This window comes from Balaenoptera musculus, chromosome 1 (genome assembly GCF_009873245.2).
Source record: "Balaenoptera musculus isolate JJ_BM4_2016_0621 chromosome 1, mBalMus1.pri.v3, whole genome shotgun sequence".
Classification (NCBI taxonomy): Eukaryota; Metazoa; Chordata; class Mammalia; order Artiodactyla; family Balaenopteridae; genus Balaenoptera; species Balaenoptera musculus.
The window spans coordinates 6,950,402-6,973,028 of record NC_045785.1 but is presented as its reverse complement, the minus strand read 5'-3'; the positions used below and the strand labels follow the sequence as shown (position 1 = coordinate 6,973,028).

The 22,627-nt window shown below is 53.1% G+C and overlaps 1 protein-coding gene across 3 annotated transcripts in view; it reads right to left on the bottom strand.

Annotated features, from left to right (window-relative positions):
- SPSB1 (splA/ryanodine receptor domain and SOCS box containing 1) overlaps nucleotides 1–22,627 on the bottom strand; it is a 70,209-nt gene that overhangs the window by 18,792 nt on the left and 28,790 nt on the right. Inside the window, exon 1 of one of the 3 annotated variants that reach the window (XM_036831681.1) lies at nucleotides 9,151–9,426. The exons of the other annotated variants lie outside the window; for them this stretch is intronic. The gene's annotated coding sequence lies outside the window, so the exon portion shown is untranslated. Of the gene's footprint in view, nucleotides 1–9,150; nucleotides 9,427–22,627 lie in introns of those variants that run through there. 3 annotated transcript variants of the gene reach the window in all.

The following is a 22,627-nucleotide window of genomic DNA, read 5'->3' as shown; positions in this document are numbered from 1 at the left end:
GGTGGTGGGAGCGCCCAGGGTGGGCATGCTCCGTGCAGCCTGGCCACGGAGCCCCAGCCAAGGTGCCACCAACCAGAGGACAAGAGCCATGTGGTTACCCTAACCCTACCCCATCCCTTGAGGAGGGAGGCCCGGGAAGACCCAGGAAAGCTGTCTTCTTGCTCAAGCAGGGATGTAAAAGTCAGTGTCTGCCCCTAGAATCAACCAAAAGTACTGGACCTTTCTGGAAAGTTCTGACGAGTGATTCTGGAGAGAGAAAATCCCACACGGGCCGGAGCTCTAGCCTCTGACTTCAAAAGACCAAAAAATGCACCTGCCGTAAACACCTACGGAAGGACCCAGATTACTCATGGCACTTTCAGAAAGGGCTCGAATCAGTTGAGCCTTGTCGCTGGGAAATAGCATCAACATTCATTCAGAGACTAAAAATTAAAAAAAAAAAAGTCACGGCTGCAGCCGAGTCAAGGTTATAACGGCAACGGCCTGTGCTTTGTTCAGATGAGAAGCTCTGCTCTTTGGAGGGAGCTGAGTGACACACAGTGACACACAGAGACCTTCCTGAAAGTTTTCTGAGACAGCAGCAGATGTGCCTTCGGGCGGCAGTGGGAACAAAGTCTAGATGGTGACCCCCAACCTTGCTCAGGCTGGGTGGTCCATCACACTGGGCCTGCCTGGTCCACGCAGGAGCTGAGGGGGCCCCGTGGAAAGGGGGCAGGAAGGCAGCACGGAGGACAGTGCCATGGCCACCTCCGAGGGAGAGCCCATGGGTGCCCAAGGGGAAAGGCTCGGGGATGCAGGTGCTTCCTCACCCCACTGGGCTGGTGGCAGAAGCCTACAATCCCCGGTGGCCTGGTGGCCCCAGTGACCTCACTCCGGTCCCGAGAAAAGTGGGGCTCACCTTCCCCGAGGTGGGCGCCTGGAGAAGGCTCCACAGGGAAACAAGGGTCCTCTCTGGAGGCCCTGGCCTCCCGCAGGATGCTCGCTCACCCGCTCACTCCACCGGCCGCTGGCCTCCATCAGGGGTCCCTGGAACAAAGTCTGGCCACGCCCAGGCTTTAGGGCCCAGAGGCCTGAGTGGGAGCAGGTGACACTCTGGCCTCTTTCAGCGGGATGTGCCAACTGGGAAAGGTCACCTCTGAGAGTGGTCATGTGGGTCACCCCACATCCCTTCAGGAAGAATGAGCAGGAGGGAGGCCAGGGAGAGACGTAAGGCCGTGAGAGGAATCAGCTCACAGAGAGGTAGAGGGGCCCGGGTCCCCTTATCCCACCCGGCAGACCCAGGTGATGCTCTCAAACCACGCGGGGGTGTAAAAGAGGGGCAAGGGCAGCATTCAGCGTAGCTAAAGCACTCAACACAGCATCGGGCGTACACAGTAGGTGCTTAATACATGCCGCTCCCTGCCCCCTCCTGCCTCCTTTTAACATGAGGAGATAAAAAAAGGATGGGGCTTCCCTGGTGGCGCAGTGGTTAAGAATCCGCCTGCCAATGCAGGGGACACGGGTTCGAGCCCTGGTCTGGGAAGATCCCACGTGCCGCGGAGCAACTGGGCCCGTGAGCCACAACTACTGAGCCTGCGCGTCTGGAGCCTGTGCTCCGCAACGGGAGAGACCGCGACAGTGAGAGGCCCGCGCACCGCGATGAAGAGTGGCCCCCACTCGCCGCAACGAGAGAAAGCCCTCGCACAGAAACGAAGACCCAACACAGCCAAAAATAAATAAATAAATTAATTAATTAATTAAAAAAAAAAAAGGATGGAATCTTGAATGCCAAGTGCAAGAGAGCACTCAGCCAGGGAACACCAAGACAGGTGCGAGTTAAGGCCTCACAGGGTGGCCCAAGGAGCCCAGCCCCCTCGTGTAAGACCACCGCTCCAGCACAGCCACCTGTGGTTGTACAACCTCTCAAACCCCATTAAATAACGTAAACCCTTTAGGTCAAAAGCAGGGGCAGAAGTCCCGTAAAACGTCTACAGTGGGGAGAGGCCGTAGGGATGCTCTCTTGCAAACAGGTTCACAGGAGTGGTTCTCAAAGTGGGGTCCCCGGATCAGCAGACCAGCATCACCCGTTAGAGACGCAAAGGCTTGGGCCCCAGCCCTCATCTCCTGAATCAGGGACGCTGAGGGTGGGGTCCAGCCGTCTGCATACTAATGAGCCCTCCAGGGCATTAGGACACTGCTGGTTTAAAGGAATTATAGCTCAACATTTTGGAATCTCAAATCCACATTAAGTGAGAACTGACAGGCTTGGATTGATGACCACAATTTAAAAAAATTTCTTGTTCTATCTTGATTTGAAATATTTCAAATGTTATACATGCTCATAAGAAATCTCAAAGAAATGTATACAGTATAAATTAAAAGTGTCCCCCTCCCAATCAAGTGCAGATACAGGGACCGTCCACTTATAGCAAAGGATCACACCACACACACTTTTTCCAAGCCATAATATATTAGCTCCTACATCAATTTTATGCATTAGTAGCTGCATAATATTCCATTATCACAATTTTGGTAACTTTCCCTTATAGAAGGACATCTGGGTTGTTTGACTGTAAAGATGGTCGTGTGTGGGAGGTTAAGAATTTCTCCCTAACAGGCTGGCCTTAGAGCCGTTTCTTTTCTTTTTTTTGGCCACGCAGTGTGGCTTGCGGGATCTTAGTTCCCCGACCAAGGACTGAACGCATGTCCCCGGCAACGGAAGCATGGTCCCAACCACTGGACCACTAGGGAAGTCCTGTGTTTCTTTTCATTTTCACAGCCACCCCTCCTCTCATCACCCTCAAAATCTTGGGCCCTCAGAACCCCCCACCCCACTGTCCATTTTTCGAAGAAGAAAATCAAATGTGAAAGTAACCTACCAAAAGGCTTCCTGATCTTGGAATTGACCGTGGGGTCTGAAGGCGCTCAGGAGTTTCTGCGCAACTAGTTGGGCTGAAGGTTTGTCAACTGGACCTTGAATGGACCACAGCCAAGGAACTTGGACAGGATTCTAAAAGGAATGGGGCAGTGTGTCTCCTAGTGCAACCTAATCACCGTACCCTGGGTGGGATTTCACGGAACTCAACAGGATGCCAAGGGAGAGGTAAATCCCTGGGCCTCACAGGCCGGTTGGTGAAAAAAGGACTTAAATATCCTTTAAAGCCACAGTAGCCTGCAGGAACTTCCTCTTTTAGGTTGCTGGTCTTCCTCCTCCAATCCTGTCAACCTGGAAAGTCCTGAACACCGGGGCTGATAACTCGACAAGGCGGGGAGGAGGGGGCTCAGCAAGCCCACAGGTGGCGGATAAATTCACCCTGAACCTCCAGGCAAGTGGAAGGGTCCGGGTGCTAGATTCCCACGGCACCAGCTAGTCACGCGGGGGTGATGCGAGGAGGCAGGAAGGGGGCTCCCCAGCTATATCTATGGAGATGGACACAGCCATCCAAGATGCTAGCTGAAACGATCACTCTTTGACAGGCACGGAAAAAGGTTTGCTATCTTAAGTAAAAGGAAGGACACAGCTGTATCTGCCCTAAGAGTAAAATCTAGAAAAAATTACACAGGCACATGCAGGAAAAGAGATGAAAAGGAAGGTGGAAGCATGATGTTTCTCTGTTTAGAGTGATGAGCTTATGGGTTTCCCTTTCTTTCCCATTTCCTTACTGTTGTCCTGTTGTTGTTACAAAACCATAAATGGACGAATCCAAATGTCGATCAATGCAAGACTGGATAAACCAATTGTGGAATATATATTCAATGGAATATCATTCAGCCATAAACAAGAATAAAGGACTGACACCTGCCATAACATGGATGAACCTCCAGCCCTTTATGCTGGTGAAAGAAGGCAGATATTAAAGGTCACATAGTGACGCTCCCGCTTCTATGAAATAGCCAGAATACGTAAACCCATAGAGACAGAAAGCAGATTGGTGGTTGCCAGGGAAGGGGGAATGGGGAGTGACGGCTAATGGGTCAGGGTCTCTCGTGCAGGGGATGAAAACATTTTAGAACTGGATGGAGGTGGTGGCCGCATGACATCGTGAATGTACTATATGCCACAGAACCGTCCTCTTTAAAACGGTCACTGTTATGTGAATTTCGCAACAAATAAAAAAAAACATAAATGGATGAAAACCACGCACTTCTCCAAAATCCACACGGCAGGAGGCAAGTGTGGAAAGGGGTGCAGAGCAGAGAGCTCAGAGCTTGCAGAGACCTGGCGGGCAGAGCCAGGCCCGTCAGCCAGGGTTACGCACGGGTACACAGCTAACGATATTCATATGTGGGGAGTGTGAAGCCTTCTAGAGCTGAGTTCTCTGCTCCCCCCCCCCACCCCCCTTGTCTTTCCTCCGAAAGAAAAAGCGCAGAGCTGTGGTTTGGCAACCCCGCTGCCTTGAGACAGCACCTGTAGATCGAGTTTCTCTGGAGGAATCCGGAATGCGGGCCTGCATCCTCATGTCTGCACCCGAAACGTGGTGCAGGCAGAGACTGACCAACACATGCACAGCTGCCGCTGGGGACCCCTCGTCCACACACACCTGACTCTGGGTACAAGGCAGCGCTAGGATTCCCAGGTCCCAGCTTTTTCACAGAGCAGGTCAACACCCCGAGGCCAAACTGGCAAAGGCGGCGCACTCTGTGTGTTATCAGGAAACCATCCCAGCCATTCAGCCCCTGCTCACTCCCTCTGTCGGTGCCTGTCTGCCAGCTAAGATGCCACACCACAGGGCTCTGGCTCAGGCCAGCCGGGCCCCAGGCTAACGCACAGTGTGACCGGACCTGCTGCCATATGCAAACCTGTTCTAACGGGTGGAGTTTCTGTGTTCTCATGAAGATCGTCGCTCAAGACCTGGAGAGACCCCAGCTTCTCATGCCAGGTACTACCATCTCCCACAGACCCCTTCTGGCCAGACTTGCTCGTGGAAAACACAGAAAGTGGGACTCAAAGGGCCATGCTCAAGGCCTATGTGTATACAGTAGGTGCTCATAAATACCTGAGTTGTTTACTTACCCGTCCCACAAGCACCTGCTAAACCCCAGTCGGGGAGCATGGGCTTCCGGAGATCCTTTCTTTGTTCCTTAGTCCCCGAGAACCTCAATAAAGTGGATGATTCAAAACTGTGGGCCACAGATGGTCGGTGTCTGGGAAAGTAGGAGAATGTTCTACCTACGCTCCCAGAAAGCATCTTCCCCAGGTGGAAACCAGCAAAAACTGACAAAACCTACAAGATAGACACCTGCAGAAGTGATCCAATCTGAGAGGTGGTCTGTAAATGTTCAGCTGATGAGTGTTTGGAAAACAGCCAAGTCCAAATAAGGTGATTTAGGGCTGGAATTCATTCCAAAAATATTTATTAGGCACCTACTATATACCTTATGCACATACCTACTCTATAGGTAGAAATCATTGCCCCCCATGGAGCTTACAGTCTAGTGGGGGAGACATACAGCCATCGTAACAATCACTTGAACAATCAATGCAAGCTTCAGGGCAGAGATTCTTATCTGTGTGTTCACGGTGGGAGCCCCCACGCCTAGAATGTTGCCTGGAACAAAGCAGGTGCTCAAGAAACAAGCGTTGACTGAATGAATATCTAACATAGGGCCAGGTAATAAGTGTTAAAGAAAAATGAAGCAGAGTAGTGAGGACAGAGCAAGGGATGGGAGAAGGTGGTGAGGGGAGGTTTCTCTGATACAGTGATACACGGACAGAGAGCTGGGGGAAGGGGAGGAGAAAAGCATGTGACTATTCAAAGGGAAGTGTGTTCTGGGCAGAGGGAACAGGACGTGCAAAGGCACTGAGGTCTGAGCATGCGTGGCATGGCAGGGGAAAAACAGAGATGCGGTATGGCCAGAGCAGAGAGAGGAAGAGACTGAGGAGACAGTGCAAGGTGTGCAGAGGGCAGGCACACCAGGCCTTGAGGGCCACAAAGAAGGACTTTGGATTTTGTCTTCAGTGTGACAAGAAACCGGCAGAGGGCTTTGTGCAGGCAGAGGGCGCAATGCTTCCCTTCTAACAGAATTCCTCTTAGCTGCTGTGCTGAGAAGAGGCTGTTGACAGCTGGAGACCAGCTAGGGAGTCAATGCAAGGATGCAGCTTGGGCCAGGGGGTGGGATCCTGGGAAGTGGTAGGATCCAGCATGTAACCCGAACTAGCTATAATCCCATAGATGAGATCATACCTTGCCTAAGCAAAGGACTGCTTAAGCTTAAAAGGTGGCGGTGAGTGAGGACACAGACACAGAACCCGGGAAGATGGCGGCCTGATCCATGGACCAAGGACTCCAGCTCTTGTTCCATCTACTCCTGTGACAACAGGGATATCGGGCTACAAAGCTTGAGGCGTAAATCCTGAGGGCCTCTTGCCCGTTCCCCTGAGCTCCGGTTCAGTGCCTCCCATTTGCCCCTTTCAGAGGCAAACGCAAATCTTCAGTACACCGAGTGTCCCACCTCAGGTTTATACATCAGTCTCTTGTGAGTTTGGTAGATATCTCTAAACTGTATCAATATTGGATACACTGGGGGAAGAAGTCCAGTTCTTGAACCTGCAAAATGTAGATGTGCCATCATGACCCCAAGGGTCCAGTCCATCCCTTTGGGATCCTCATCTGAGTAGCCCTGAGGCCCCTATCCAAGACTTCTTGGAACTGAAACACGATGGATCAAGGAGAAGATGGAGAAGACTGCAGTCTGGGGTTGGGCTGCCTGGGCTTAACCTTCAGCTCCACAAGCTGGGCGACCTTGGGCAAGTGCTCCAACCTCTCTGAGCCTCAGGTTCCTCATCCATTGAAATGGGGACGATGACTGTTCAACCCTACTGGTTTGCTTTAAGGATTAAGTGAGGATCCCATGAAAAGCTTAGCACTTAATAAAAGAGCCAGCACTGGCCATGTATTTGTAGTTTAGTGGTCTGAGGAGAAGGAAGGAAGGAAGGGAGGGAGGGCTTCTTGAGAAGGCGTCTCCAGTAGCTCCCCAACGGTAGAAAGAGCCATGCAAATCCTGACACCCATTCCCCACTGCAAACTCAGCAATCTCCCAGAGAACGGCCACCTCGGGGTGTCCGTGACCCAGCTCTGTGTCTGCCTCTCGCCGTCTCAGGCTCACTAATGGCGACACAGAGGTCTCCACGGGAAGCCCGAGGCTGGCAGTGGTTTTGTCTGCCTCTGCAGAGCTCTCCCGATGCCTCCTCCTCATTCCCCGCTGTGCCTGCTCCGGGAAGGGGGTGATGGGGGTGGCAGCCGTGGAGGTGGGGTGCCATGCCTCTGTGCTCTCTGGGGCCAGGCAGCCGGGACAGACACATCTGGAGAAGTTTCTTGGGAAAGCAACTTGGATCTGGGGTGAGCCTGGTCCACTTATCACATTTGAGAACACAAAAGGAAGAAAGGGGAAGTGGAAAAAGGGAAATTGGTCCAATATTCACTTAATGGGCTAGTCCGGGGTGACAATCAGGGCAGAGGGAGGAAGAAGCCAGACGGAGGCACTTGCCTGTCTGGCAAACCTGTCAGCCCCACTTTGGAACCAGGCAAGCCCAGGATGGGCCATTCGAGCTGGACCAGGGCCCCGGTACCTAGTAGGAGTCGTGCACGCGCCTCGGCAGGGCTGCTCTGCGACGCCATACAGACCGCGCTCAGAAAGGTATTTCCTCTGCAAGCTGGACTTTCCATAAAATCACGACAGCAGCGCATCACCTTCACAGGCGACATGGGGAGCAGAGGACGTGTCCCCCACCCCTCAGTGTCAAGGAAGGCCAGCCTCGTCACAGCCGCGGGGGGCACAGACCCCAGACCCAGGTGTGGGGAGCCCTCCCCACCCCCAGGTGGGCAGCCTGGCAGTGCGGTCCCAGAACTGCAGGAAGACCACGGTCCCCTCCCGCCCAGCACACTGAGTGCTTCTAACGCTGTCCCAAGTTTCCGTTCCCATATCAAAAGCGCCTCTTTTCTGCTGAGGCGGCAAGACCTGCCAACAAAACAAGCCGCTGGGACCCGCGTTTCTGTAACACAACGCCTTCCCTTGAAACACACTTCAATGAATCACTGAGGTTAAACAGTATCGACAGCTGGGCTGGTGGAAGGAATCCGTGTGAAAGTCGGACAGAGGCGCTCAGGCCCCTCCCCCTGCGCCGTGTCCCAGCCCCTTCCCCCCCCCCCCCCCCCCCCGCCCAGATAGCCCCACTCTTGATTGACAGCACCCTCCCTCCAGGCCCCCAAACGGAAAAGCAGACGCGCCTGAGATCCTGCGCGCGGAGCAGTACGAGTCCCTCCTGGGGAAGTGATCCCTTTGGGAGCCAGGGAGCCAGTCACCCCACGTGCCCTGCATCCGGTCACGCCCTGGGGAGCCCGTGGGCCCGCAGCAGGGGCATCACCTGGGAGCCCGCTGGAAATGCAGACTGCCTCCGGACGGCCCTAACACAGGTGCTCTGTGTGCCCAGGTGGACGGGGGACATGCTGTGGGCCCTCCCCAAGGCAGAGGCCAGGAGGAAACACATCAGCAAGAAAGATAAATGGAGGCCCGTCCATCCCTCTTCAGGAAGCCAGTCCTGAAACGTCTCTGACTCCCAACAAACCAAATCTAGAAGCCGACGAGTTTAACAGAAGTCACGGGCAGAGCCTGTCAGGGCCCCGTCGGGTGCACAAAACAGGCTGTGGTTCCCTGGCCCAGACGTTCTGGAAGCCCCCGGTCACTCGGGGTCTGGGAAGACCAAGGTGGGGGCAACACCACTTCCGGGGCCCCCTCCCCCCTCCCCAAGCTCCTTCTGAGCCCTCCTCAGCTCTCTCCGCTCCTCCAAATATCCCCGATTCCCGACCAGCCAAGCCAGTCCAGCAGCATCCAGGAGCCTCACGCTTCCTTGCAGCCACACCTGTTACAACGCCGTTCCTTTCACTTCAAACAACCCCACCCGACCAGAATCCCGGCCATCCAGGATCGGTCCCTCTCGGCCACGGAGCCCTCCCTGGCCGGCCTCCACGACCTGGGCTGTTTCACAGCAGGTCTCCATTTCCCTGCAAAGTCTCCCCCAAAACTAGCTCAGGATCCTGGGTTCTGCCAGAATCTAGAATGAAGGTCACCCCCGGGCCCAAGCAGCATCCCGGCTGAGGTCCACAACCCTGCCCTCGACCCAGCCCCACAAGGCCTGCCAGCAAGTGGCCTCACGGTCTCCCAGACACCTACCGGAGGATCGGAGTTCTGGAATGTTTCGGGCCAGTGCCCAGGCAGCGTCGGTGGGGAACCGCAGGAGGGAAGCCCTTGGTCCTCAGGCCAGGGAGAAGGAAGCGGAGTGCAGGCGGCTCACTGGTGCCCCGGGAGCAGGGTGTCTCCCTGCCAGTGGCCGGGCCCTGCGGGTCCCCAGGCCTCCCTCGCCCGGGCTGGATCAGCCCTGGCCTGAGCGAGCTCCGCCGTCACCAAGGGGAAGCGGCCCTTGGTTACCGCTGGCCAGGAGAACACAGAAGGCAAAACAAACACTGGACTCGCTCCTCACTGCTGGGAACAATTACAAGGTAACCGGCCAGTTTTTAAAAGCCCTCCAGAAGGGAGGCTGCAGGCCCAATGGGAGGCTGGTTTGTAACCCGTTCCCTTCCTGCTGCTGCTGCATCCTCCCCGAGACCCAGGGACTCTCCCTCCACCCCACTCAGGGACGCCCAGCAAAGCAAGGCTGGAGTCACAGAGGCAGCGAGGCAAACAGTCACGGGCAGGCAGTGCGCCCTTTCAGTGCCCAAGGCACGTTCCAGAACAACAGGTGGGCCCAGCCTGGCAGGTGTGGACCCCAGCCGGCATGCAGGGGCAGGTTCACGACAGCACTCACCACTTCCCCCTTCCCACGTCCCCTCCCAGCAACGACCAGCTGTCTTGTTCCCAAGCAACTTGTCATGAAACGAACAGAAACTCACCAGCGAAGAATCAAGCGCCTGCCTAGCAGGCTGCAGCCGGGGCTGGTGGGCCATCTGCCAGGACTGCCCCTGGGCCGTGGCCACCGGCCAACGGCCAACGGCTGTCCCCAGGGAAGGGGCTTCAGGTACAGCCTGGGCTCTGATCCCCAACTGACGCCGGTCAGCAGACCTGAGACCCCCCAGCCAGTCTCACACCTCCTGCTGGGAACAGAGGACGCCCCCTGCGCCCAGGGCCTTGGCTGTGTCCAGACCCAGGAGCAGACACCGTGGGGAGGCCCCAGTGGAAATGGGGGAGGGGGAGAGCTGAGTGACACCCCAGCCCCATCCCCAGGTCTCCCCCAGGTGGGGGCACAGGCAGGAAGAGGTTTCCTTCCCCCCACCCCCTGAGGCTCAAGGTCCTCCAGGCACCAGTTTCAAGCCTCCCTCTCTTCCCCGCTCCCTCACTGGGAAGGTGGGGCACCTTCTGGGGGGCCAGACTGCTGATCTTGGATGGGGAATGTGGCAGCAGTTCCAAACCCCGGACAAACAGGACCCGTCTCACCCTCTTGAATTCCCTCACCCCACCCCACAGGGCACACTGCTCAGTTTTCCCATCCTGCTGAAGTCACACTGGTCTCGGTGAGAAGGGTCCACCCTGGCTTCACTGGCCTCCCAGGGGACAGACAGAGACAGACAGACAGAGACAGAGGGAGACAGACAGACAGAGACAGAGAGAAAGAGAGAGAGAGACTGAGACAGAAAGAGAGACACAGACAGAGAAAGACAGAGACACAGAGAGACAGAGACACAGAGATAGAGAGACAGAGACAGAGAAGCAGAGAGAGACAGAGGTAGAGATACAGAGGGACATGGATATAGAGAGACAGAGACACACACAAAGAGACAGAGAGAAAGAGATACAGAGATACAGAGAAAGATAAAGACACAGAAAGACAGAGAGACAGAGACAGAGAGAGAGACTGAGACAGAAAGAGAGACAGAGACAGAGAAAGACAGAGACACAGAGAGACAGAGACACAGAGAGACAGAGACACAGAAGCAGAGAGAGACAGAGACAGAGGTAGAGATATAGAGGGACATGGATATAGAGAGACAGACACACACAAAGAGACAGAGAGAAAGAGATACAGAGATACAGAGAAAGACAATGACACAGAAAGACAGAGAGACAGAGACAGAGAGACCCACACACAGAGACAGAAAGGCAGAGAGAAGCAGAGACAGAGAGACAGAGACAGAGAGACACAGAGAAAGAAGTGGAAAGGAAGCAAGGGAGTGGGAAGCAGGAGGGTGGAGACCCTGCAGCCTCAACAGACTTGGGCTCCGCGCCGCGGCTGGCCCAGCGTCCCCATCAGGAGGGCGGGGCTGAGGCTCTGAGTGGGAGCTGCCTCCCGTGGTGCCAGGGGTGTGGGCAGGGATGGGGGGGAGCTGGGGCAGGGCAGGAGGTTGGGGTGCACCTCTGCCCCCCCTCCAGCCTCACCCTGCTCCCCCGTCCCCCCAGAGAGGGTGTCCTGTCCCCAAACCAGGAAGGTCTTGAAGTTAAAACAAGTCAACGACCTCCCTGGCCAGGCAGGCCAGCGGCTCCGGGGTGAGAACCTGGGCCCCTGTGGGTGCGAGGACCTGCCTGGGCTGTGCTCTGGAACGGGGAGGGGAACCAACAGTGGCCACAGCAGCAGTGGCAGCTCCCCTGGGTGGGCCAGTCACCTTGAGGGGCCCCCTTCATAAAAAAATCAAACCAGTACCTTGGGCGGTGAAGGCCTGGCTCACCTGAGTATCAGGTCCCCCGGCCCACCCAGCCGAGTCCCTGCCCGTCTCAGAGGCACCTGGGGGCCAGCCCCGGCCGCCCCCACCCCAGACGCATAGAGCTATTCTTTAGGGGGCGCCAAGCAGCGGGAGTCATACCGGGGTTAGAGTCTCAGACCTGGCTCTGGTGCGCTGGGAACTGAAGTGGGGCATTTCTAGGACAACTGGACAGAAGCTACCAGAAAGGCCCCCTCCACCTCTCACTTGAGTTGATGGAGAAGTTTCTTCCAGACCTTCAGGTGTTGACTTTGATCTTGGAGGGGGAAGACAGGAGCCCAGAATCACTGGACTGAGACGCCAGACCCTCCTTGGTGTGCCCCCCTCCACAACTCTGCCTCCCTTTGGGGACGTGGGCTAAGGCAACCGTTGCTGCTTTACCCACCAGGAGCCCAGCTAGGGAAGAAGCCCCTTAGTGTTATTTTATGTTTGAATATCCATAAACTGGCTTTCTCTCTCTTTTTTTTTTTGGCCATGCCTCGCGGCATGCGGGATTTTAGTTCCCGGACCAGGGATCGAACCCGTGCCCCTTGCAGTGGACATGCGAAGTCTTAACCACTGGACCGCTGGGGAAGCCCCCACAGACCGACTTTCTCCTTGTAGTCTTTCTTCTCACACAGTGAAGAAAAATTTAAACCATCAGGAAAAAGTAAAAAGAGTCTCGACATAGCCTTGCTCTTCTCTAACCACTAATGATCCGTTGGGCAAATTCGACGGCCTGTCCCGCGAGGCAGAGCCTGGGGGGCGGGGGGGGCGCGTGCGGAGACTGAGGCCAGCAAGCCGCCTGATGCCCACAGCCTCACAGGAGAGATGATGTCTTCAGAGAGCTACAGTAGAAGCAGGATGCACCACCTGGGGGGCTGCTGAGACGGGTGGCGGTGGAGGAAGGGTGGAGGAAGGGTGGAGGAAGGGTGGGACCCTCAGGGAAGTCCCCTTTGAGGGGTCCTGACCAAGGCTGGGGTTTCAGTAACAGAGATGAGCTGAGGGAAGAAGCACGCAGACCCCTCCACCCCCTGGTGAGAGAACCCTGCCCCCCATCAGAGGTGGGCAGCTGTCTTTGGGACCCGAAGGGTAATCAAGTGATGAGAATGCCATTTGGAAGATTTGAGCAGTAACTGGAGAGAGGGAGAGAGAGGAACACGGTGTGGACGGCAAGGGCCTTGAACGTCATGATGGGGTTTCAGGACTCAGGCACTGGGGCCAGGTGGGGAGGCGACAGATCAGAAAGCCTGCTCCTAAAGTTCATCCCACACCCCGCCCCGCTCCGCCGCCGGGTTGCCGGATGGAAGCAGAAAGCACCCGAAACGGAGAGATGACGTCCCCTCCTTCCACAGAGCAGCTACCCTTGCACGGCTTAACAAAAAGTGCTGTGAGGGGAGCAGTTCCATAAATACTTTGGGGGAGGCAGGCTAAGAACCAGCAAGAAAGAATTAGAACATTTCTTTTAGGTAAACAGAAAATTTGAAGTGTGTTAACAGCCCAAGAAATACCACTTCAAACCAACATCATGAGAAAGCATCACTGATTTTTCACCTGCGAGAATGAGAGAGAGGGACTTTCCTGGCGGTCCAGTAGTTAAGACTCCAGGCTTCCACTGCCAGGGTCAGGGGTTCGATCCCTGGCTGGGGAACTAAGATCCCACATGCCGCGAGGCATGGCCAAAAACAAAAACAAAAACAAAAAAACGAATGAGAAAGATAATAAATACCTATTCTGCAAAGATAATGAATATACTCAAAGAGGCCAAAAAGTTCCCAGCACACAGTAGGTCCTCAGACAATACTGGATGCTTACACGGCCCTCACGACATGTGAGGCATTTTTGGGCACCTTGCCTTTCATATGTATTAATGGGTTACGTGGTGGCTGTAATTATTACCGCCACATGACATTCCGGGGAGCAAATCTTAACTCCAAAGGTCATCTTCCAACCACTGACCACGGAACCGTACAACCACAACCTGCTTTTAAAGCACAAAGATATCTTAAAGATCACCCAATAAAAATGCTTCATTTTATAAAATGGTGCAGCTGCTGTGGCAGGTAGTAAGGCAAATCCTCAAAAAGTTAAACATAGAATTACCATTCCCATATGATCCAGCAATTCCACTTCTGGGTATAGAACCAAAAGATTTGGGAGCAGGGTCCCGAACAGATATTTGTATACCTGTGTTCACAGCAGCGTTATTCACAATAGCCAAAAGGAGGAAGGAGCCCAAGTGTCCACCGACAGATGAACGGATAAGCAGTGTGGACACACACACTGGACTGTCATTCAGCCTTAAAAAGGAAGGTAATTGCGACACACGCTGCAACATGGATGCACCCTGAGGCTAAGTGAAATAAGCCAATCACAAAAAGACAAATACTGTGTGATTCCACTCCTACGAGGCACTGAGAGTAGTCAAATTCATAGACAGAAAGTGGAAGGCTGGGTGCCATGGGGAAAGGGAATGGGGAGTTAGTATTTAATGGGGACAGAGTTTCACTTTGGGAAGATGAAGAAGTTCTGGAAATGGATGGTGGTGACGGTTGCACAACAATATACTTAATGCCACTGGACTCTACTCTCAAAAATGGTTAAAGTGGTAAATTTTATGTATATTCTACCACAATAAAAAATGCTTCATTTTATATGAAAATAAGGAAAAAAACCCTGAGGCACAGAAAGTGATGAAAGGGGGGTCCCTCTATCCTGACGCTACGGGAACAAACGCTGAACAAAGCTAAGGCATTTGGCAGCCATCCCTGGTCCCACCCCATCTGCATCTTTAAGCCAATGGCCAAGGCGGTCCAGACAAGGAGCTGTTTTCCCAGGAGTCATGCTGGAGAGGAAAATTGGCAGAGATAGAATGTCACCATTTACTTGGCTAATGCGTTCCTTAGACCTCCTGGCCAATCTCTCTTCTTTTCATTTGGAACAAGAAAAAGAAGGACGTGAATACTCGCAGGCGTGCTCACATGCTGTTTCTCACTGCAGGTGCTTCACAGACCCGACCAGGAGACAGAACTGGCAGGAAATGGAGGTGGACTTCAAAAGGAAGATAAATTTATGAAAGGCCAAGCCCAAAATGGCTAAGAAGCTGGGACAGGTTGCTGTCCAGGAAATGACTCATGTCTCCCCTGTTCCCTCGGGGCTGCTCTGGGAACAGACACTGAACAGCATAGATCAAGGTTCTTGAGGTTCTCAAGAGGAAGGCGGCTTCTGGTGGATTCCCCCACAGACCCTGAGCCTGTCAAGCCCGTCTTGGACACCTGTAGTGGCAGGTGCCTAGCATGGCCCCCAAGGGCAGCTCAATCCACAGTCACGGGTGAAGAGCATTGAAACCAAGCCAGAATGCCACAGAGCCCAGTGACAGGGCACTCTCCTGCAGCCAGCCTCACTTCCTGTGGCCTCGGTCACCCTCCCTGCACTCAGGCTGCAGAACCCAGTAGGCTGACTTCAGGCCCCAGCCACTTTAGGAAACGTGCTCTTCCAAGTTATGACCTGCTAATCGATAAATTGAACGGCCTAAAAAAAGCATCTTCTCTGCCTCACAAATACATTTGAAAACGCTGACTGTGACCTTGACCTTGAAACACTGGTTTCCGTGATGGTGTACTCCCTGTTCTGCAAGGCTCCCATCCAGCTCCTTCGCCAGTTTTTCCTCCTCCCCTTAAATACAGATGTTCTTGAGGGGCCCTCTTTCCACGGGCTCCTCTGCTCTCGTGGCTCCAGGGAGCATCTCTCCTTGAACTTGACACATCACCCTTATGGCAACTGCATCATTGAACGGCATCACTCTTATGGCAACCCTGCCCCTCGCTCCCACTCAGCTCTTCTCCAGACTCCAACACAGCCCCCTCCGAGCCTCTGCATCTCTGCCAAGTTCTGTCCTCGTTCTCCTGGTCGGTCACCCAGATTCAAACCCCTCATCTTCCTGGATTTCTTCTCTTCTTGGCTCCCTACATCACCACCAGTTGGTATAAATTCCCCTATAATTGCCCAAATCTGTCCCCACTCTCACAGTTCAAGTCATCATCAGCCGCAAAGTTATTGCAAGAGTCTCCAAATTGGTCTCCCTGCCCACAGCACCTCTCTGACCCCGACCGATCTTCCTAAAACACTCTCATTTAGGTATTGGTCTTTTTTTCATTTTGAAAATTTGTAATTCAAACATGTACAAAAGAGACACACATTTTCAGCACCTAAAATGAACCGCTGTCAACAGTTTGTCGCATTTGCTTCTGGTCCTTTTATTGCACATTAGTCAAATGGTCAGAGGACTTGAAGAGGCAACTCAGAGGAAAAAAGTAAATGCAAATGGCAGATAAACTTGTACCAAAAGACGCCCAATCTGTCTAGCAAACAGGGAAACAAAAAAATTAAGTACTAACGAGCTATCTATCGCCTTGCGCCCCCCAGATTACTACACAGTCAGTAGACAGATGGCGCCTACTGCTGGCGGGCAGGGGAGGAAGTGTGCACCCACGTGGCTGGTGGAATCTGAAATCTTGCAGCTTTGGGGAAACAAACTGGGGATTGACCCAGCAATTCCACTCCTGGGGCTTGGGTCACAAGAATAAAAGCACCCGGGGACTTCCCTGGTGGCGCAGTGGTTAAGAATCCACCTGCCAATGAAGGGGACGCGGGTTCGAGCCCTGGTCCGGGAAGATCCCACATGCCACGGAGCAACTAAGCCTGCATGCCGCAACTACTGAGCCCGTGCACCACAACTACTGAGCCTGTACTCGCGAGCCACAACTACTGAGCCCACGTGCTGCAACTACTGAAGCCCACGCACCTAGAGCCTGTGCCCTGCAACAAGAGAAGCCACCGCAATGAGAAGCCCGCGCACCGCAACGAAGAGTAGCCCCCGCTCACTGCAATTAGAGAAAGCCCATGCGCAGCAACGAAGACCCAATGCAGCCAAAAATAAATAAATTAAAAAAAAAAAGAATAAAAGCACTTGTACTGAGGATATCTGTACATGTGTTTATTACAGAGGCACTGCCATTTTCTGCCAGTCCAAATTAAGTGTTTCCATCATATCTGACTCATCAGGTGGACAACTCTGGTGCATCTGTACCATGAACCATTCATCACACAGCAATGAAAAAACAAGGTAGAACCACACTGGAGCCTGGGGGCATTTCCACATGCATTCAGTGAGAAGAGCAGGGTAGAATATGAAAGGCAAGTCCATTTTAATCAAATAGCGGTGTCCCCAGAGATACCTACACATATATGCCTGGGCAGGCAGGAAGGTATGGAGCTACTCGGGATGTCTTACCCCTCAATAAAAGGTTGAGGTTAAAAAGACCTAGAAGGGCTTCCCTGGTGGCGCAGTGGTTGAGAATCTGCCTGCCAATGCAGGGGACACGGGTTCGAGCCCTGGTCTGGGAAGATCCCACATGCCGCGGAGCAACTGGGCCTGTGAGCCACAATTACTGAGCCTGCGCGTCTGGAGCCTGTGCTTCGCAACAAGAGAGGCCACAATAGTGAGAGGTCTGCGCACCACGATGAAGAGTGGCCCCCGCTTGCCACAACTAGAGAAAGCCCTCGCACAGAAACGAAGACCCAACACAGCCATAAATAAATAAAAAAAAAAAAAAAAAAAAAAAGACCTAGAAAAGAACAGATGTTGGCGAGGATGTGGAGAAACTGGAACCCTTGTGCACTGTTGGTGGGAATGTAAAATGGTGCAGCCACTGTGGAAAACAGTATGGCAGTTCCTCAAAAATCTAAAAATAGAATGACCATATTTCATTTCTGGGTAAAGACCCAAAAGAATTGAAAGCAGGGTCTCGAACAGATATTTGTACACCTGTGTTCACAGCAGCATTATTCACAATAGGCAAAAGGTGGAAGCAACACAAATGTCCACCAACCAATGACCGGATAAGCAAAATGTGTAAATCCATTTGACCTTAAATATTAATTGACCTTAAAAAGGAAGGAAATCCTGTCATAGGCTACAACATGGATGAACCTTGAGAACATTATGCTAAGTGAAATAAGCCAGTCACAAGAAGACAAATACTGTGTGATTCCACTTATATGAGGTACCAAGAGTACCTCAAATTCATAGAAACAGGAAGTAGAATGGTGGATGCCAAAGGCTGGGGGAGGGGGAAATGGAGTTGCTGTTTAATGGGGACAGAGTTCCAATTTTGCAAGAGGAAAAGAGTTAGGGAGCTGGATGGTGGTGATAATTGCACAACATCATGAATGTACTTAACACTAGTGTACACTTAAAAATGGTTAAGATGTTGTTACATTCTAACTCGAAAAGATACATGCACCCCAATGTTCATAGCAGCACTATTCACAATAGCCAGGACATGGAAGCAACCTAAGTGTCCATCAACAGATGAATGGATAAAGAAGATGTGAGATACACACACACACACACACACACACACACACACACACACACACACAATGGAATATTACTCAGCCATAAAAAAGAATGAAATAATGCCATTTGCAGCAACATGGATGGATCTAGAGATTATCATACTAAGTGAAGCAAGTCAGACAAATATCATATGATATCACTTATATGTGGAACCTTAAAAAATGATACAAATGAACTTATTTACAAAACAGAAACAGATTCACAGACATAGAAAACAAACATGGTTACTAAAGGGGAAAGGTGGGGAGGAGGGATAAATTAGGAGTTTGGGATTAACATATACACACTACTATATATAAAATAGATAAGCAACAAGGACCTACTGTATAGCATACGGAACTATATTCAACATCTTGTAATAACCTATAATGGAAAAGAATCTAAGAAAGAATATATATATTATATATATATATAAAATATATATATCTGAATCACTTTGCTGTACACCTGAAACTAACACAACAATGTAAATCAACTATACTTCAATTTAAAGAAAAAAGAAAAAAAAAGATGGACTCAATGTGTCCCCCCAAAACTCATATATTGAAATGCTAACCCCCAAAGTGATGGTTTTAGGAGGTGGGTCTTTGAGAGGTAATTAGATCATGAGGGTGGAGCCCTCACGAATATAATTAGTGCCGTTATAGAAGAAACACAAGAGAGATGATCTCTTTTTCGCTGCCACGTGACTACACAATAAGACAGCTGTCTGCAAACCCGGAAGAGGGCTCTCATCAGACACCAGCTCTACCAGCTCCCTGATCTTGGACTTCCCAGCCTCCAGAACTGTAAGAAATGTCTGCTGTTGAAGCAGCCTTGTCTAGAGTATTCTGTTTTTTCAGCCCAAGATCACGAAGACAAACTTCTGACACAAGCACCGAAGACTGTTCCCACACTGACCTCAGCCCGCTTTGTCACAGAGCGGCTTTCTCAAACGGTTCACGTGCTCCTACAGCTGCTCCTGCCCCCCAGTTTGGCTCACACACATGTCCGTGCTACTCCACGCCATCCACCCGCTTGGAAGACCATCACTACAGAACCAGGCAGACCCTCCGGAGCACTCTGCACGTTCTCCATCACCTTAAACACCTAACTAAGCAACCACAGGGCGCGGTCCCTCACCTTTCCGTGAGCTCGTGTTAGACTTTGAAACAAACCCTCCCCATGTGCCTGGCGCCCTAATGCAGACACCTAGCGACCGATTAAAAACTTTGGTGAGAAAGGGCACCCCGTGTACCCCCAAACGGTGGCCCGAGACCCACGCAGCCCATCAGGTTTCTCTTTTTCTCTGCACAGATGTGTGGCCGCCTGCTCCTGGGCTACTCTGAACCAGCTGTCCATCATCCAGGGCAATTCTCCTCCCTGGACTCTAAGGCAGCAGGCCCAGAAAACACCCTAAAACCTCCAGAGCATCAACGTTTCGAGAAGAAAATGTCTGTAGATGACACCAGCTGCAGAATGTTCTCCACACCCCTCCCACTGCACACGTCCGCACTCAAGCCCACCATCCTCCAAGGCCGAGATCTCGGAGGTCTCCTGGACTCCGCCCTGACTTCTGGTTGGCTGTCAGGCTCACCTCCCAAGACAATCTCCACCCCACTGCCTTCTGCACCCTCTCACCTGTCCCCTCCACCACCCCCATCGCCTTTCCAGAACACTCCCCACCCACAGGGTCGTTCCCCTCCTGGTCTGGCATGAAGTCCTCTGACCGCGGGGCACACACCCTCCATCCACTTGGGATCTCACCTTTGCCTTCCTCTCTACCTGCACGCCCCCCTCGCCCTGGGAACCCCTCAGCTGGGGCCACCCGACCCTAATGCAGAACTGAACCACCTCTGGTTCCCCCTGTCCTTCTTCACACCCTCGGAACTCTTCCAGCAACCTGCCTGGGACGCCTCCCCCACCGCCCCGTGCCCCCGCCCCTGAGAACTCTCCTGCACTCCATCAGTGCTTGGGCAAATCTTTCTACCATTTACCGACAACTCCAGGAAATGCAGGCTCCACACGTGCTGGCTTAAGATAGAACAGTGGTTCTTAACAGGGGTGATTTTACCCCCAGGGGATATTTGGCCAGGTCTGGGGACATTTTTGGTGGTCACAACCGGGGTGACATCCAGTGGGTGGAGGCCTGGGATGCTGCAAAAAAATTATCCTGCCCGTAAGGTCAACAGTGCAAGGTTGAGAAAGCCAGAGACAGAGTGGGCTTCGGATGAAAGGATGCAGTGCATCCCTGGGACAAAACCGCCTTCGTGTGGCCAGAAGCACAACCCCGGACACCCGTATCTGTGACTCTGTGTCAGGGCAAGGCCACACCTGGAGGGAGGCGGCTGAGTAGGAACTCAGTACACATCCCAACACTGTCACCAGCCTCCCCTGTCATCCTGAGCAAGACATTCGGCCTCTCGCATTCGGGCATGAGGTTTCCACGTCTATAAAACAAAGAGTCGAAGGAGATCAGCTCTTCCCCAAAGTGGTCTGGACAGATCCTTAAGCACCTGAAAAACTGTTTCTGAGTTTGGGGAAATATTATACCCCCTCCTAGAGACTCCCAGGGCCCATCCGCGTCTTAAAGGCTCTGAGAAGTCTTGCAGGCGAGGAGCTTGGCAGATTTCAACTCTAGTGGTTCCCGCCCTGTTAGAGAAGGGGACGTTCTTCCCACACATTTCCCTGCCACATCCTGAGGGACAGCAGTTTGGAGGGCCTCTGAATCTCTCTTGGCTCTGCTGCTTCTCGATTCTACAATGAGCAGGGCCCCGCCTCCTCCCATAGCCATGTTTCTCTGGCTCTAAAGGAGGCGTGGAAGCGTGCTGCCGAGCTGCATGTTCTACAGGGTGATACAAGGGGCTGCTTCCTGCTCTGCCAACTCTCTGTGGGGCCGCCCCTGCCCCCAAGACCCCCGAGGGTAGTGGACCAAGGTCAAGGGCTTGCTTTTTTGGTGGGTCATCTTGGCTGGTTCTGTGCCTCGCTGGGCCTGTCCTCTTAATCTAGCCCAGGGTTTGGCAAACGATGATGCCATGGGCCAATCTGGCCCACGGCCTGTTTTTGTAAATAAAGTTTTATTGGCACACAGCCACTCCCTTTGGTTTACAGGTTGCCTCTGGCATTCCTTCTCGCCCGCTATACCAGCAGAGTCAAGTAGTTGCAACAGGCCTAAATATTTACTATCTGGCCCTTAGAGTTTGTGAACCTTTGATCTAGACCTTAAGAAATGGTGTCTACCATGGTGTCTACAGGGGCCAAACTTCTCCCCCAAACTCCTCCAAGAGCCTGTTCTACCATCCCCAGGCCCTCGTGTCCACGTGTACCTGGATGACACACAGTGACCAAAGCACGGGAAAGAAGAGCCAGGATCCTGTCGTCTGCCCACCCCACGCCCACGCCATCCGTCCCCTGCACCCGCATGTCCTCCGCCACAGCCTCCCCTGGACCCCAGTGATGCCCCTCCCTTCACAAACCAGAGCTCATTTACAGCACAATATATCAGCCTTTTCTTGGTTATGCACCCCATTTGCCAACTTTTAAGCACGTATCCTCTGAAAGACATATATTGTGCATGCATTATACTCACATGCTTCTGTATCAATAGATGACATGCATTATGAAACACACACCCAAAAAGACAGAAATTAAACAGGAGGAAATAAAAGTAAAAATAAAGCTACAGGGCTTCCCTGGTGGCGCAGTGGTTGGGAGTCTGCCTGCTAATGCAGGGGACGCGGGTTCGAGCCCTGGTCTGGGAAGATCCCACATGCCGCGGAGCGGCTGGGCCCGTGAGCCACAACTACTGAGCATGCGCGTCTGGAGCCTGTGCCCCGCAACGGGAGGGTCCGCGATGGTGAGAGGCCCGCGCACCGCGATGAGGAGCGGTCCCCGCACCGCGATGAACAGTGGTCCCCACTTGCCGCGGCTGGGGAGGGCCCTCGCGCGAGCCGAGGACCCAACACAGCCATAAATAATAAATAAATAAAAAAAAAAAAAAAAAAAAAAAAAAAAAAAAATAAAGCTACAAATTTCTACCCACACCCTGGCAGACCATCTTAGAAGCGGCCACTCTGGAGGCGGCTGGCTCACGGTGTCACTCGGCGCCCCCAGGCGCTCAGCACTCAGACAAGGGGGCTACGCTCTTCCCCAACCAGCGGCAGCAGATAAGGATAAGGACTCATCCTGACACCCAGCCCTGAGCGTCTGCCCCAGAAGACCCGGGTGGGGGAGGCCTGGGATCTCAGCACCCAGGAGCCTCGCCCACCTGGCTGCAGCAGGAAGGGAAGGATTAAGGACCCCCCCAGAGAAGGCGCCAGCAGCTCCCAAGGCAGTGAACACCACGGCGCATCCAGGGGGATTTTTATGTTTTGACTCAGAGGCAATAAGTCTTTCAAATTAAACCAACGCAGACTAAACTGCAGTAATGAGGAAAGCCCCTTCCAAACCGTCGGCGGGGGGTTACCACCGCCAGGCGAGTGGGAGGGGAGACGGCTGCCGGCGGGGCTGGGGAGCCGGGGGCAGGGGAGCAAGGGTGACCTTGCCCAGCGGCTCCTTTCTGGAAGGTGGGCACCGCAGCTGC